At 39.2% G+C, this 17,816-nt stretch overlaps 1 long non-coding RNA gene across 1 annotated transcript; it reads right to left on the bottom strand.

Annotated features, from left to right (window-relative positions):
* Nucleotides 1-6,653: 6,653 nt before the first annotated feature.
* Nucleotides 6,654-17,575, bottom strand: LOC124974948 (uncharacterized). Its single transcript, XR_007106834.1, has 3 exons — nt 17,449-17,575; nt 17,029-17,220; nt 6,654-6,774 (listed from the first exon to the last, which is right to left on the bottom strand). It is a non-coding gene; the product is annotated as an uncharacterized LOC124974948 (long non-coding RNA).
* Nucleotides 17,576-17,816: the final 241 nt, after the last annotated feature.

The following is a 17,816-nucleotide window of genomic DNA, read 5'->3' as shown; positions in this document are numbered from 1 at the left end:
TATAGGTAAAACCACCAATCAAAGGAGAGCACATGAGGGAAAAGCGTGGACAGATACAGAGAGCCAAGCAGGGCATACCAAGATCATGCGTTGTGCATGAGACCAGAGAACCAGTCATAAAGACTTCCTTAAAATGATGTCAGATGTTTGTGCAAAAGTTAGCTGCTCTGGCTCACTGCCAGGCACCATCTTAGCCACACCTAGGGCCAGGGGTCCCGGGTACCCCGACATTGGGTGATACCACCAAAGGTCAATGGAAAACTTGAAATATTACTAGAAAGAGTTTTCAAACAATAGGCTATAGCCCACTAATGGGCTGTAAAAAGTACAATAGCAGCCATGTGCTGTGGCATAGGTCAGTAATCCCAGTGACCCAAAAGACTGAGGCATGAGGATCTCAAGTTCAAGGCCAGTCACATCAATTTAGTGAGACCCTGTTTCAAAATAAAAGGGGTTGTGGTTATGGTTTAATTGGTTGGGGGTCTCTGAGTTCAATTTCAGTATCAAAATAAATAAATAAATAGATAAATAAATTTTAAAACACAGAAAAGAATACATCACAGGGAATAAAGGCAAACATTATATAACATATTACACTTCTGTATATCTGTGTATGTGTGTATTGGGCTGCAATGCAAAATAAATATCTTACTGCAGATACGTGATTAAAAAATTAAAGTACACTAGACTGATATTGTGGGCTGGCAGGGAGACAAAGGCCTGCTTGGTATGCCTGGAGAAAAACAGGAAGCTGTTACAATTGGCCACATGTATGCTTGAGCCTGTGTTGCTTGACCTTTAACAGGATTAGGTGGACATATCTGATTGAAATTGCTTATGCATGAGGCTGCTTATATATTGAGGGTAAGACTGCTTTTTGGGGGTTGTTGTGATCCAAATAAAAGAGAAGCTTCTTCATGACATTCTGAGGTGTAAGTGTCTTTTTGTCCTGCTGGATGGCAAAATTTGGTGGCCTGTATGGGGAACGGTCAGCGCTCAGGTAAGTAATAAAGGAGAAAATTTTTCACTAGCACAGTCAACTAGCAGTCAACTAGCAGGTTTCCCTATTCGAGGAAAGAGTGGCCTTAAGGTACTAATGGAAGGCTCCCCTAGTGAGGGAACTTAACAGAAGGCTGTCCCAAAGGGACAGCAAAGAATGTCCTGTAGTAAATGAATGTGTATAAGGTTTTAGTTGTGTTAATATTTTTGCTACTTTTTCTTGTTTAGTTTCTGTTTAAATTTCTCGGATTTGCATGGAAGGCTCTCTTAATGCCTCTCCCTCTTGGTACTTTGCCTATGAGGACATTAGTTCCTTTCTGTCTGACTTCCAAAAAACCAAAATTTCAAGAACAGCTAATAGAAGGGGAAGAGATATTAGAAATTGTAAAAGAAAAACAATCGGGTCGAGCTTCTGAAAGAGAAAGTAGATGTTCAGACTCAGAACAGGGATGTGACTCTGAAGAACAGGAACTATCTGAGACAGAGCTATAAAAGAGGTTCTCTCAGTGGCATTTAGCCCCTACCATGCTGTGCCCTCTGGCGTATAATCCAGGTCACCACTCTTTTCCAAGTTGTAGGGGTGCATGTACTTGCTGCACAGGGATGGCCCCCAGACAGTGGGCTGAAGTAGAATCTCAATCAGTGTTCCCAATATTCCCGGTATTTGAAGATCAAAACAATCAGAGATATCATCAAGTATTAGATATAAAATTAGTGAAACAGTTAAAAGAGGCAGTTATGTCCTATGGAGTACAAGCTGTATTTACCATTTCTTTATTAGAGAATGTTGCAAGTCAAAATCTTATTCCGACTGATTGGGGTAATTTAGCAAAACATGTTTATCTGGGGGACAATATCTTATGTGGAAGGTGGCTAACCAGGGGTTATGTTCTGATACTGCCCAATGTAATGCAGTTGCGGGCAATCCTCAATGGAATCTAGACATGCTGACAGGCCAAGAACCATACGAAGGGCAAGGTAATCAGATTAATTTCCACCCCGGTGTGTATCAACAAATTAGTGCTGCTGCCACTAAAGCTTGGAAAATGCTTTCAGGTGCTGGCGATCTTCAAGGACAGTTATCTGAGGTTATTCAAGGCAACAATGAACCCTATGCCAATTTTGTAGACAGATTGATTCAAACAGTGGATGTGTATTTGGAGATGTAGACCAGGACATGCCTTTAGTCAAACAGCTTGCATATGAGCAAGCAAATAAATGGTGTAAAGAAGCAATAAGACCTTGGGAAAACAAAGACCTTGGAGTCTACTTAAAGGCTTGTAGGGATAATAATGAGGCTTTTATTCAAGGTCAGGTGATGGCTGCAGCACTTGCACAGGGTCTTAGAGGCAATGCCAACTACCACCCAGGCCAACAGTGTTATCAGTGTAAACAATATGGACACATAAAAAAGGACTGCCCACAAAGTCCTGTGCCAAAATTGTGTCCCTGATGTAAAAAAGGGAAACACTGGGCAAGTGATTGTAAATCAACTAGAGACAAAGATGGTAATCCTTTACCTCCAAAAAGTGGAAATCAGGGCCCCCGGCCTCGGGGCCCAAAAATATATGGGGCTATCCAGTCCGTACCTTGGACCAATTACCCCTTGACTCCCCAATTAGACAAACAAGAGGAAGCACAGGTTTTGACTTCTGTGCCTCTGCAAGAGTAGTATTAGGTGACATTAACTGGATTAGACCTTATCTTCACTTACCCACCTCAAGTTTGGGACCCCTGTTTGACACTCTTAAAGGTGATTCTGATCCCCTTTCTAAGCGGGTGCTTACCCCTAAGGCTCGAACAGCTCTCAAGCTTGTTGAAACAGCTATGGAAAAGGTTCGTCTTGATCGTATTGACCTAGCTAAGCCTTTATTATTCATTGTCTTGGTCACAAGTAAGTTACCCACAGGAGTGTTTTGGCAAAAGTGTCCTATTCTATGGGTTCCCATGAATTATGCCCCTAACAAGGTCTTATCCTTGTTTACTGAATCTGTGGCAGAATTAATCCTTAGGGCATTAAAAGTATCCCTTTCCACCTTTGGGTCACATCCCTTGACAATAACTACTCCTTATACTACTGATCAGATACAATATCTTATTAATAATTCAAATTAATGGGCTATAGTCTTTACTTGTACTTCTGCTGTGTTTGACAATCATTTGCCATCTGATCCTCTTCTTCAATTTTGGAGTCAACATCCTATAATTTTCCCCAAAATCACCCAAAAAGAACCTATTATAGGACCTAACCTTGTATTTACTGATGGATCAAAAAATGATACGGGTGCTATTACTGTAAATAATGTTACAAAACAGTGTTGTTTAATACTCTATCTGCACAACAAACAGAACTATTAGTAGCTATAGAAGTATTCAAAACCCACCATGAGCCCTTTAACCTATTATCTGATAGCAAATACATTGTTAATGCTATTAAAAATTTAGAATTAACTGGTCTGCTCTCCCTCACTTCCACCATCACTAAGTATTTACAATCTTTACAAAAACTTACTTGGGATAGAAAAAGCCCTTTTTTTATTGGGCATGTTCATGCTCATACTGGCCTTCCAGGTCCTCTAAGTTTACACAATGATTTAACAGACATGGCCACCAGAGACCCACACATCTTTAATACATTTGAAAATGCAAAAACTTTTCATACCAAATTTCACGTAAATGCTTCCAATCTACGTACATGCTATAAATTTACTAAGGCAACAGCTTGGGACATAGTCAAGTCTTGTGCTAAATGTGCTACACTTATTCCTAAACCCTTGTTAGGAGTAAATCAAAAGGGCTTTCACCCAATCATATTTGGCAAATGGATGTAACTCATCTTTCAGAATTTGGAAAACTACAATTCATACATGTGTCAATAGATACCTTTTCAAGATTTATTATGGCCTCTGCTCATGCTGGAGAAAAAATCCAATGATGTAATAACACACTGTTTACATTCTTTTTCCATCCTAGTGGTCCCCAAACCAATTAAAACAGATAATGGTCCTGGATATAGGTCCCAGGCCCTAAACAATTTTGTTCCACCTTTGGTGTTCAACATTTTACAGGAATTCCCTATAATCCTACTGGACAAAGTATTGTTGAGCATGCCCATTTAACACTTAAAAACATGCTTTATAAACAAAAAGGGGGAATAGGGGCATCATACAGATCCCCAAAAGACAAATTATCTGTTTCCTTGTTCATTTAAAATTTTTAAAATCTCAATTCTGAGGGCCGATTGGCTGCTGACCATCATTCAGAGCCTAATAAAAAACATCTACCTCAAGTGCTCTGGAAGGACATTCTATCAGGACAATGGAAAGGCCTGGATCCAGTATTAATCTGGACCCAAGGATCTGTTTGTGTTTTCCTGCAGGATGCACAATTGCCAATTTGGCTGCCTGAAAGATCAGTCAAGGCTTCCTCAATAGAAAACCAAGATCAACAAGAAGATGTGGAAGTTCCTCCAACTGCTGTTGTTGATGATTCCTCACCATGTTAATGGAGTAACTGTGTGTTACCTATGGGGGATAGTAAAAGCATGGCCTTGCCCTTTGCCCCTTACTAACTCTTCCAATCTATATCCTCCTATTCTTATCACTAATTCCACATTAGGGTTACCTACTGTACCCTTTTCTCCTGACTTAGCACCCTTCTCAAATGACTCCTATGACATAGCAGGTTATGTGGGAACCTCCCCCCATGTTTGGCTATGCTAGACCGGTAGTCAGAGATGGTTAAGATTCATAAAGAGCTCAAACCAACATAAGACAGGGAATAAAAATATAAGCTTCATTTTCTGATGAAGGGTAAGGATGTTGCTCTGTCATGGACAACCTAAGACAGGCACGTTCTTTTTATAAACAAACACAGAAGATGTGGGCTGGCAGTGAGCCAAAGGGCATGCTTTGTATGCCTGGAGAAAAACAGGAAGCTGTTACAATTGGCTACATGTATGCTTGAGCTCATGATTGCTTGACCTTTAACAGGATTGGGTGGACATATGTGATCGAAATTGCTTATGCATGAGACTGCTTATATATTGAGGGTAAGACTGCTTTTTGGAGGTTGTTGTTGTGATCTGAATAAAAGAGAAGCTTCTTCATGACATTCTGAGGTGTATGTGTCTTTTTGTCCCACTGGATGGTGACACATAGTTTTGTTAGAAAGGATAGGATCTAAATGTTTATATAAAAAATATGTGCACATATATAAAGGATTCAGAAGATTCCTGAGGAGAAATGGAAATAAGAAACAAAGTTAAAAGATTACTTTCAAGAAGAAAATTTAAAAACCACTTCTGTGTTACAAGAAAGGCAAGGCAAAAGAGAGCATATATTATAAAATTACCTTGACAAGATGTCTCAGAGCTCTCCATAGAATCTATTTTTAAAGCATCAAACACCTCAAAATTAGATTTCTTGACATGGGTCAAATTGTTAATCATGCCAAACTGACTGGTAACCATAGGCTGAAACAATAAGCAGAAAAAATTCTTGAATTCCCTTTTCAAATCCCTCTCTTCTACCCTTCCTCCTCTCTGTGTCTACTAAAAGTTACAAATGATCACACTCAGCATCTCCATCTTTTATCGAGAGGAATCCTTTAGGGTAAGGGAACTGCTACCATCAATTCAGAAAGTAATGATAGTTAAAATGAGGCTGCTAAGTCATGGCGACCTTTGGAGATCAAAGTCTTACCTCTGATGGATCATGAACCCACTGTCCAACTACAAAAAACTTGTATTGGTTCTCTCCCCACAGGGAGATCCAAGATGGCAACAAAGTCATTATGGGTGTAGAAGAAAACAGAAGGTCAGTCAAGTTCCTTTAAGAAGATGGAATATAGATAACTAAGTGGTAATTAAAGTACTATACCAATGACTTCCCATATCCCTAAACCACTGTGTCCCTTGTGTAAAAAATAATGTATGCATCCAATCCCTTTATCTATATCATCTTGGACATATGTTTCCAACCCTTCCAACAACTTTGTTTCTTAAACCAATGCCTAAAAAAATTAGTCAATGATCTCCCAAAATGGTTCATCTTGGTATAAATATTTTGCTCTAGCAGAACAGATCCCTCACAAGTATAAGCACCTTAACAGATTTGGGATATAGGAGTCCTTAAGGTACTTTCCATATTTGGTGAGCCATTACTGGAAATGACCTATCTGGTTATCTGGGCCAATCTAATAATCAGTTAATTTATCATTGCTCTGCAAATACCACATAACACTACCACCTTGAATTTTATGGTGCATTTTGCTTTAGTGCAGAAGTCACAGCAACAGATTCTGTCAGTTACAGGCTTCCTCAAAGCATAGCAAAAGACCTGTTTAACACCATCCTAAAGAATACACCCACAAAGCTATTATAAATTCTCTTGAGGTAATGATATTCTAAGTGGTAATGCATCTGACTCATAATGAGGCTTAGAAATAATGCCATAGATACTAAGTGGTCACAGAATAGGACATATTCCAAAGAAAGCATCTAGAGGGTGGAGATGGGAAGTCTAGCCTGTTCACTTCTATTAGAAAGGATAACAAGTCAGGCTCTATTCCTGGACCCCTCAACCTCAATCAAGACACTTATCTTCACCTCTTAATCAGCAGAATCTTGGTTCTCCAGTTAGTGAAAGACCCAGAAATGAAGACCTCCTTGCCTCCTTCAGAGCAGTGGATAGCAGTAGGCTGGGCCTGCTGGGTGGGCTTTATGCAGTCATCCAAATCCTGCTGCCATGATACAAACTCTTTGTCCCCAGGGAACTGTAAGAAGGAGTAGGTTATCTGTAGAATAAATTGTGACCCAAGAACTCTTAAAAAGATCATTCTCCTTCTTAGAGTAAAGAGAGCTGCTAGGCTTCAGCTAAGGAAATAAGCCTTAAAATTAGAATAAATCAGATTTTTACAAACCATAGAAAAAGAACTCATCTTGAACCAAAAGTGGTCAAATGGCAAGTGCTGCATAAATCATAGTTTAACTTTTGAGTTTGCATATATTACTTACCCTTTCAGAGCCTCAAGATTGACCTTAAATAAAAGAAAAGAAAAAGAAAACCCTACTCCCTACTGCCAGTTTAATTCATAGGCAGGCAAGTATAACATGCTTCTGAGTACCTCTTAAGAGAGAGAAAAAAATGAAAACAAAAGATGGTTATATTTTTAAAAATTAAGTCAGGTATATATTTTTCACAAGCAACTATAAACAGATCTCAATAATCAACTGTAAAGAAAATTACAGATATCAAACTTCATAAAAAATTATAAACTCTATTTTAGACAATAAGTTACACAAAGAAGAAACATTAAAAATTTAATATTAAAGGTCTGGGGAAATAGCTCAGTGCCAGAGCACTTGCCTAGCCTATGTGAGGCCCTGGGTTCAAGCCCCAGAACCACAGATTAATCAGTTAATTAATTAAAATTTTAAGAAAAGACCATTGATTTTATAAAATGGAGAAATAGTGGGTGGGCATGTAGCTTAGGGGTAGAGGACTTGGCCTAGCTAGTGAGAGACAGTACTAGAACCAAAATGTGGTTATGAAATCATACTTGCACACCTATGACAGGTTTATTCTATTTGAGGTATAGTAATGCAAATTTTGACACCTCAAACAGCAAAAAACAATAAAAACATTTTCCTTTAACAAAAACAATTATATAACCAAAATATATAATCAAATAAAGTTTGCAGGATTCTGAAAAATATTAACTCCTTTGTTTTTTTTTCTTTATTACCATCCCTTTAGACCAGTAATAGGCAAACTGCAGCCAGTAAGCGAGGTGCTTTTATAAAGCTTTTACTGAAAAATAGCTACACTCATTTGTATGCCTATTATCGACAGCTGTTTTCATGCCACAGTGGAAGCAGTTGTGAAAGACTGTATTATCTACATAGTCTAAAATATTTACCATGTGGTCCCTTACAGAAAATATTTGATAAGCCCTGCCTTAAACTAGTAACAGGTAAAAAGTACTTTACGCTGTTAAGTAAAGATATTACCAAACAAAATAAAGTGCATTAAAAAAAAAAAAAAAACAGCTAATTTACTTAGGAATTTTTTGTGTGTGGTGGTGGTGGGGAATGGAAAAGTCTACTTTCCATATTGCCTCTCACTATTCCTCAAAATTACAGTCTGAGAAACCAGGCACATGATCTAAAATAAAATTCAAGGTCTGGGAATGTAGCTCAGTGATAGAGCACTTGTCTAGAATGCATGAGGTCTTGGGTTCCAGCCCCAGAAGCACAGATAATTTACTTAATTAACTAAAAGAAAGAAAAAATTTAAAAAAAATGAAAAGGCTTTTACAATATTACAAGGAATTAGCATAAGAGAAAACCTATTATCCATATTCTAAAAGCAATGCATTCTGACAAGCTGCATTAGACAGAAATTTTTGCATATGCCTAAGAATAACCTAAGATTCAGATTCAGATATAGGATCTGGGAATCTATTTTTAAAATCATCCCAGATAAGACTGTGATTATGTTAAAATAGAGAAAAAAAAAACTCATCTTTTGAGGTACATCATAATTTGTTATGACATCTGGAATTTGCTTCAAAAAATTGGTGGAAAAAATTGGTGGAGGAATAGTAGATTAGGGTATGGATGATATACATTAATTCATGCTTTGATCCTTCTCTAAACCTCGTAAGAGGTACACAGGGTTCTTTATACTGTCCTCCCTATTTTGTGAATAATTCAAATATTCCATAAAGTATTTAAACAAATCTCAGGTGATTCCAATACATAAATAAGATTGAGAACCACTGAATTAGTCTGCTGCAAAAGGCTGGCATCCAATGGAGGTCCCACTGCCACTGTTTCTGTCAATTATTTTACAATTTAGGATTTTCATTTAGAATCTGAAAGCCACAAACTACTAATGCTCCAACATTTGGAGCAAAGACCTTTCACTTATGACAACATTTCTGTGGTAGGATTGAATGTAGCTGACTATAAAAAAGGTTGATTAATTTAAGTAAAACAGCAGAACCACTGATAAAAGAGGCAAAACAACAATTAACATTACAGTTTGAAGAGGCTTTAGTAAAACACAGAGGGAAGAAAGGGTCTGTCAAAAACCCTTAGATTTGCATGGGACCAGAAGAATTATATGAACCATTTTCCTGTTTTCCAAATGGCAAGAATGGAGTGAGGAAAATAATGATTAAGAACAGGCCCCAATTCACACAGAACAATTTGGCTTTAATTCAGGACATCAACGACTTCAGTCATGGTTTGACAAACACGATGTACTTAAATCCTGAGTCATTGATGTAGGAAAGGGGGAAACATGCAATGAGGTTGATCACCTTGAGAAAGTTTTAAATAAGTAAATACAGATAGCTGGGTAGACAGACCACATGATGAGGAAGAAGTTCTGAAGTGGGAGAGGAAAGAAAGAAATGGAGAAAAAGTTCCGTGAAATAACCCTTTCAACTGTTGTGCCCAGTGACTCGAGACCCCACAAAGACCACCAGAGACCACGATCAATGCAACCAACAAAGACTCATTTATTAGCAAGTTCGAGCCTGGTCCTCCATGCACTCGGTAACCGGTGACACTAAGAGGCCCCGAGCCCTTGTTTAGCAGGGCTTTTATAATAAAAGGCAAGCAGTTTTACAGTGTTCTTTTAAATTGGTTAACATATAAAATTGTATACAAAGCATGTTATTTTAAGCTCTGGGTCATGCTGATCTCTGAGAGGAGGGTTGTTATCATCTTTAAGTTTGCTTTTGTGCCATCAAAGTTTGCTTTTGGGTCAGCCACCTGGCCTTTACAGATAAGAGATGAAAACTCTTTGTGGCTTTTATGAGGGGTTGAGAGCAGTTTGGGAAAAGCCTCATATTTACACAAGTGCAGGCTTTTTCTATCTTTTCATTTCCCCCTCTCCAAGAACATTTAGAGAGCCAATCTTGGGTCTCTATTATTTTAATTCATGCTGCTTAATGGGCTGATATTGGGCCTTTAGCACCATTAGCTGTACCGTATTTATTTTATCTTTAACAAAGGCAATTAACTTATTTAAAATGGAGGGGTCAAAAGTTAAATAAGCAAAAGCAGAGCTAAGGGGCCTACTAGGATAGAGATTAGGGTAGCAAGCCAAGGGGACCTATTGAACCATGCTTCAAATAAATTTTCTTGGGCCTCCCTCTCTCGCTTTTTCTTGGCGAGACCCTCTCTGACCTTAGCCATGGATTCCTTCACTACTCCTGAATGATTAGCATAAAACCAACATTCTTCTCCCAGGGCTGCACATGTAGACCTCCTTGCTTACAGTCTTTAAAGGCAGGTAAATTTGGTAATTAATGAGCTCTGGAGATTCTTGACATTACATTCTCCCAGGGGCAGTCTCCAACTTCCAGAGGCAGATGACTTTCATGGCCTACATTTCCTCAATTTGACCCGATCCCATATTTCTATACTAAAAACTGTCCCCAATTCTGACTTCATTTACCCCTCTAATACTAGGAACTCCTTCAATGCTGTAGGAAAAATGGGTGATGACCGATCTGGCTTCTTTGATCTGGAAGTGGGCAGTGTGGGGCAAGCAATTTGGAGTTCCCTTTTTAAAAATCAGGTCAACTGAGGGGTCCAAGGTAGAAATCCAGTTGGGGAAGAGCAGGCTGTAAAGGCATCTGGGGATGGGTTCTTCTATGAGAGAAGAACAAAAACACATGAGTACTGAAATGATATTGATACAATATGAATGTTGCAGAATCTGGAACATGCCAATGAATAGCATAAAGATGACAGAAGTCAATAATTCCTCAACAGAGGGTGGAAGAACTGAAAAGTTGTTCCCATAACAAGGCGTAGCAAAGGCTGGAGGGGACAAGGCCTTTATTTGGGGTCTTTAACATTGTCCAGGTTGTGAGGAATGTAAACACAATATTTAACTCTTAATGTCATTGATGTCCCCAGAAAATATAGTTAAGCTACTTAATATCATCTGATTTTTGTACAATATCCCTTTATCGGTATAGCCTGTGTTAAGTAGAGATCTCTATATTTCTGTTACTTAGGGCTAGATAATCATACTAGCAAACATAGATTAAGCCTACTTGTGACTGTAGGCCTTAAACTGACTAAAATCTTCTGACTCTGTAAGTTTCCCTTGTTAGTCATCAGGCACATTTGCTAAAAATCTTTCTTTTGTAGCTTCCACTCTTAATTTTAGTGGGCTAACACAAGTGTATATCTTAAGTTACTTTGAGCTATTATTTCTTTTAAAAGCACAAGAATGGCTGTATTTTGGTTTGAAATGTTTTGCTAGGTGTCTAAGATCAATCTGGTCAATGTGACCTGTTCCTGTCTGTTAAAGAGTCAGCTGAGTTCTCACAGGGGTCACTAATAGAGAACTTAATAGCAGCTTCTTAGCTCAGTTAGTGCCGTTCATTAGGCAGGGTCTCCTTGATGAGGTGGCTTCCCTTGAAAGCATCAGGGAGGTCTCCCTTTTTCTTTGACCCTCCTCTGCAGCAGTGCACTGATTGGCTTTTTATCCTCCAGTGGCCTCATGAATCTCCTTGATCAGGAGGTTGTGTGACCCATAGTTGGAAAGTCCCTTATAGAGGTTCTCTTGTTCCCTGGATTCAGGTTGACTGAGGGCAAGACCCGAATACTGGCTTTTCTTGACCTCTGTATTTAATCCCAATCTCTAAGTTTGATCTTAACCATCCAGCAAGTTAGTTTCACCAGTCATAAAGTAATAATACTGGGCTTTAGCTTCAATGTTTATAACTTTATAGTCATTTACCCTTTTATTAAAGTACTAACACATACTATCTGTTTTGAAGGTGATGGCCTATTGTCATAAGTTACCTAGGTTTTATGTTCTGGAAGCAGCTACTTCTGCAAAACAGTAACAGGCAACAGTTTTACAAAATGAAATTAGCAAGAGTAAAAACATATTTAGCTTGTATAATAGTTATCTTGAATTTTGGCTGAGTTCTACATTATATACCCTGTTTGAGATCACAGTAATCTTTACAACAAACATCAAACTTTTGAGCACAACTTTAAATGAGTTAAGGTCTGGCTTACTTTGGAGCCATTTTAACATGCAGCAGGGTGAGGCAGAGCCTTATCTCAGGTAAGGCAGGGCTCTTTAAAAATCTTAAGTAAAATGTTCTATTCCTAAAGCTAATTTTTGCCCCTTTTCCATGACCAGCATGACCAAATTTTCAAATTCAGTGAGGGTCAAAGGAGTATTAGAAAATAAAGGTTTATAAACACAGATTTTGAAGATTAAGCTGAGATCAGATGGAGCTCTGTTCTCTGATGGAAATGCAGATCTAAAGAGTTATGTTAGCAATCTTTATACATGTCTTATTATTAGGTTAAAGACTATGTAAGCATTATTATTTGTTTTCAGGAAAGCTACAGAGACTAGAACACCTATGTAACTTTTTTTCCACAACTGCAAAGTGCAATGTTAGAAACTCTGTGTAGCTCTCAAAGAAGTCCACTGTTCAAAGTTACTGTTAGGTGGGCAGGAACTAGAGAAGGGAACTGATGAAACACTGGTTATCTAGCAAAACAATTTCTTTCTGCCCAAGAGCTGTGTGCCTGAGATCAATGTAAGAACTGACAGGATTCCTGTACAGAGCCTCCCCAGGGAGGCTATTGCCACAGCAGTTAGGCATCTTGTGCTCCTACACAGGAACACTCCCAGGCACCAGGCATGCTACAGTCATGAGGTCAGATACCCCAATCTCAGTGATTGTTGTCCAATTTTTGCTCTTGCCCATTACACTCTTTCTTAAATGTCATTTTAAGAAGTTTACATATACTGATATCTGAGTCCATATGAACATGAGTTAACACAGTCTAACATATCCAAAACAGGAGTCAATCAAAGAAAGGCTGAGAGAACTTTTAACTTTTCTTTTGTGTAGCAAAATGCTTTCACCTTCTATGATATGAACTTTTAAACAAATCAGGCTGTCACTTACTCTTAGAAATATATTTACATTTAAATTTTTATCTCAGTGAAATAAGTAACCAATTTTTCATATACCTTACTGATAATAGGTCCCATAATAGAACATTAAATGATAGAAATAAATCCCCAATAAAATGTACTCTTTAAATTTAAAATTACCATTACAGACAAGTTTATTCTGGAGAATAGCAGCTTGAGAAATTTCCTGCTTTAAAAACTTATATACCTGGAAAATATGAATACATTTAATATACAAAGAGTGACCATTTCACAATTACCTTGACACTTTAATCTTACTAAATTCAGTATTTGAGGAAAAATTTGGACTCTGTAACATAGTACAATACTCTGAACAGTTGTTTAACCATAATTGTATAAACCCCAATTTTTAAGACTAATTATTTTGAAGAATAAAACTTAATAGACATAAAGTTAAGAGTAAATTAGTGTTTCTATGAAATCCTTGTCATTTTACCATATAGATTAACCTTTGGTTTATATCAGAACAATAGTATTTCATTTTAGGAAAAACCTTAAATAATTTCAACTGTCTCCTATACATACAACCAACTTAGTTACACACAAACTTGTTGAAACTTGCCCTTTACTTACACAGACTTTTTTAGCACTTACTTAAACCCTCATGTATTCCATCACACAAGCACTTTCTTACCCGGAAACATTTCCTTTTCCTTTTTATTAAATATATTTCCATACCTAGAACATTTTATTTTTTCTTTCCTATCTGTTGACCCCTTTTTGTCCACATTCTGAAACAACTCTTATGAAATTTTGAATTTAGACAAATTACTCCAATTTAACAAGATAAAATACTTTGTTGTTTATAGTACTCTAAGTGAAACACAGTGAGAGGGGAGATGGTAACTCTAAATCCAAATCTAAAAGCTCTTTGGAGATTTGCAGAACTGGAGGGGGAGCAGGGGGAAGTGGTAAGAAAGATGAAACGCTCACCCTCTGGGTTGGTGTTTTACCTGTTAGGACATAACTCTTAATAACCTTGTTTTTAGTAATGACACAAAGCAATTTTAAACCCTTTTTAATTTACCAACCTATGAAAACACCAATAATGTTTAAGTATGTTACTCCATAGAGTTTAAGAACTTAAGAACACTTAATATTATTTAACAATTAGCATTTTAACTTCATAAATTAATCAGATGTCTCCACAAACACATTTGAGTAATCCCATACATGTTAACTCTAATTCACTTATTCTGTAAAAACCAAGATATCAGACAAGTGTCCTGAACAGTATTTGCTGTCTCTTTCCTGTTGAAGAAAAGTCCTAGAAACAAATGATATTAGACATTGTTTAACATCAACATTTCATTAGTTTGACCACCTAGAGACTTGCAAGTTATTTCTAAAGACATTTTACTTTTATTAGTTTACCCAATTTAAATTGAACCATTTTAAATCACGTGAATAAAAGTATTTGGATCCATTTTAAAAATTTTAATTTTATGCATGCTTATTATCTATGTCAATTTTGTCAGGTACATATATAGGCAATATGACCTTAACCAATAACACATACACATAACACAAAAGCAAAGGCCTTGTAATGTTTATCTTCATTGCAATGTAACAGATGTTTAAAATAACTCTAGAGTTGGATAAAAATAGAACTGATCAAAAAAGAAAAAAAATCATTAACCTAGGTATGTAGGATCAAAATTATGAGCTCAAAAATACAGCATTAAGGAAAACAAAACAAAACACGAATCCCAGAAAATGTAGCAGCCCAGGAGTTTAAAATAGACACCTTTTTTTTTCTTCAGGTCACCCCCCTCCCCTCTCCTGCTGAGCCTGCTGCAGTTTACATTCCAATGCAGCTTCAGCAAGGCCCAGGCAGGGGGGAGGGGGGATTGACTAGGACTTTTTACCCTTTTTTTCCTGGTTGAGAAATCAGGTTAGGTTTGAATGCAGAAAATCAAAACATTATTTCTCACTACTTTTGAGGAATGGAGCTGCTGAGCTTTCTGCCTAGGGGGATTGGAGTAAACAAATCTCTCAGGAACAAGGAGAAGGACTGTAAAGTACCCTGCAATGAGTATCCCTAAGCCTAAGGTCAGATTAACACAATGAAGAATTTAATATGAGACAAGAGTAAAGACCGTACAGTACAATACACAAACAGACAGACATATAGTGCGCTAAATCAAACTTGGCTAGTTGGTAATTTGTCGACAAAAACAATTTCCGATTGCGACAAGAGTTGCCCAGATGCAACACAAAAGCTGCCCAGATGCAGCATGAAAGTTGCCCAGATGCGACAAATAGTCACCCAGATGTGACAAACAGTCGCCCAGATGCGACAGTCACCCTGATGGGTCGAGGGGACATCTCCCGAGACCCTGCTGGGGTCCTATAGCACATCCGCCAGGAATTTGCCAGCTCAGAACCAGAACCTGCAGGCAATCCAGACCAGAAAATATGTGGCAATGCCTTACTCACCGGCCGAAGGTTTCAGTTATGACTCTATGATCAGGTGTCTGGGTGGGCTTGGGGCATCCCAGGTGGGCCCCCAAGATGTTGTGCCCAGCGGCTCGAGACACCACAAAGACCATCAGAGACCACGACCAATGCCAGCAACAATGAGTTATTTATTAGTAAGCTCAAGCCTGGTCCTCGGTGCACTCGGTAACCAGTGACACTAAGAGGCCCAGAGCCCTTGTTTAGCAGGGTTTTTATAATGAAAGGCAAACAGTTTTACAGTGTTCTTTTTAATTGGATAACATATAAAGTTGTATACAAAGCATGTTATTTTAAGCTCTGGGTCACCCTGACCTCCAAGAGGAGTGTTGTCATTATCTTTAAGTTTGCTTTTGTGCCATCAAAGTTTGCTTTTAGGTCAGTCACCTGGCCTTTACAGATAAGAGATGAAAATTCTTTGTGGCTTTTATGAGGGGTTGAGGGCAGTTTGGGAAAAGCCTCATATTTACACAAGTGCAGGCTTTTTCTATCTTTTCACAACCACTCTTATTTCTCCCTGTATGATGATGTTCTCAATTGGGATCCAAAAAATCAACCATAGCATCCAAATTCTATGTACTACTACTGTGGCAAATAAATCTAATTTCTCTATAAAGCCTGAAACATATCCCCCAATTTGCTCAATCCCTCAATTTTTCTATTTCACCCCTGAACAGCCTACCTGAAAGAATTAAATGTATTTATGATGACCCTTCTAAGTTATTAGAAACATTAGAATGGTAATTACGTTGCTCTCAGCTCCATCTGCTTTTTTCTGTTAGTGGGGGACACAATTGACCTCTTCCTGTAACTCCTTCAATTGAAGGCAAGGTTTTCAGGGAAGCAATGAATTGTTGCTTGTAGGCTAAGGAAAAATGTTGAAGGACTACTGTGGAGTGGAGCTATCTGGGAATCACTGGTTATTCCTCTTGAGAAGTTGACCTGAAAGCACAGCTGGCCTGAAACCATAGTCACCACAACTACAAAATATAAGACAAAAACTGAACAGTAAACTAAATGATGCCCTTTATTGATCTCCAAGTCTAGGCACAAGTATTCTAGTTAACAAGTGGTGGGTGCCCACAGCCATGTCAAAGAGGAAAAGAACCCAAAGTTCAGAGTTACTAAAAGAGCAAAAAGGATCCAAACAGAAAATTCCAGGGAAAAAAAATCACTTAGTCATTTCAAGGAAAATGTAAGCAACTGAGCTAGGGCCTGTGGCTCAAACAATCTACCCCCTCAAGTTTTCCACCAAAGCTTACAACGTATAATTGTTAGAAGATCCAAGGATGGTGAGGGCGGGGGAGAAGTCTATGGTTCCTGCCCTAAATATGTGGCTTAAGGCTTGGTCAAACCACCAAGAAAACAAGAATTCCACGTGTGCCTTATATTGAGGCAGCACAACAAGAAGAATTTACAATCCAACGCATACCTCCCCAGAATATCCCTTTAATTAAAAAAAAATATTCCTGTAACCCAGTTTAGTGTGATGAAAAGGAACCAAGGAAAGGAGGAGGAGTCTGGAAGCCAAGCAGCAGCTGCACCACCACGTAGGGGGCGCGGAGACGAGTACCTTGCAGTCCAGCAGGCTGAAGAGGCCTAGGTCGCTGATGCTCCCCACCAGGATCTTGTGCTCCTTGCCCGGGTCATGGCGCGTCTCCCTCTGCACGTGCAGCTGTGGTGCGGTGACACTCCACAGACACCCGGTCGCTGGTGGTGTTTACCATGGCTGCAGCTCGATTTGGGGGCCACTTGGTGCAGAGAGCTACACCTGGCGGGGAACAAACACCCCAGTAGCCGTGTGAGGGGCACCCCGTCCCCGCCTCTGCACCTGGGTACCCGGGAAGGGAATCCCTGCCACAGGAAATGGTGGCCCGTGGTCCCCAACCTCCCCGCCTACAGGAACTCCCGCAAGCCCCCCGGGTCTCCCGCCGCCCCCACTCTGGAAACCCACCCTCGGGACTCCCCCGCAGTACCACGCCCACTCCCACACCCCAATCACATCCAGCGATGCGCTCCCTCTTCCCGGGACTAGGGAGTGTTGGCCATTGGCCATTGGGCAGGAAAGGCCATCAATAAAGTTATTGAAATTGAAGCCGAATTAGGGATCTGGGTTTCCTCCTAAAATGGCTACAAGGCCCTTGGAGCAAGGCCACTCTTGCGAGCTCCTGCCGCCTGCTACCCATGGCTCCCCAGCCTGCCTGCCTCTCTAGTTGCTGCCACCTCGATGGTGGGCGTGCATAGCCTCCAGTGCCTGCACGGTGGTGCTGGATAGACCGCCCCGTGGGGACGCCACAACCGAAGCACCAAAGCTGTGAGCCCCATGCTGCCTGGTGAGTGGACAGCTCAGAGGACGCCAGG

This window comes from Sciurus carolinensis, unplaced genomic scaffold (genome assembly GCF_902686445.1).
Source record: "Sciurus carolinensis unplaced genomic scaffold, mSciCar1.2, whole genome shotgun sequence".
NCBI classification, from domain to species: domain Eukaryota; kingdom Metazoa; phylum Chordata; class Mammalia; order Rodentia; family Sciuridae; genus Sciurus; species Sciurus carolinensis.
This window is presented reverse-complemented; position numbering and strand designations above follow the sequence as displayed.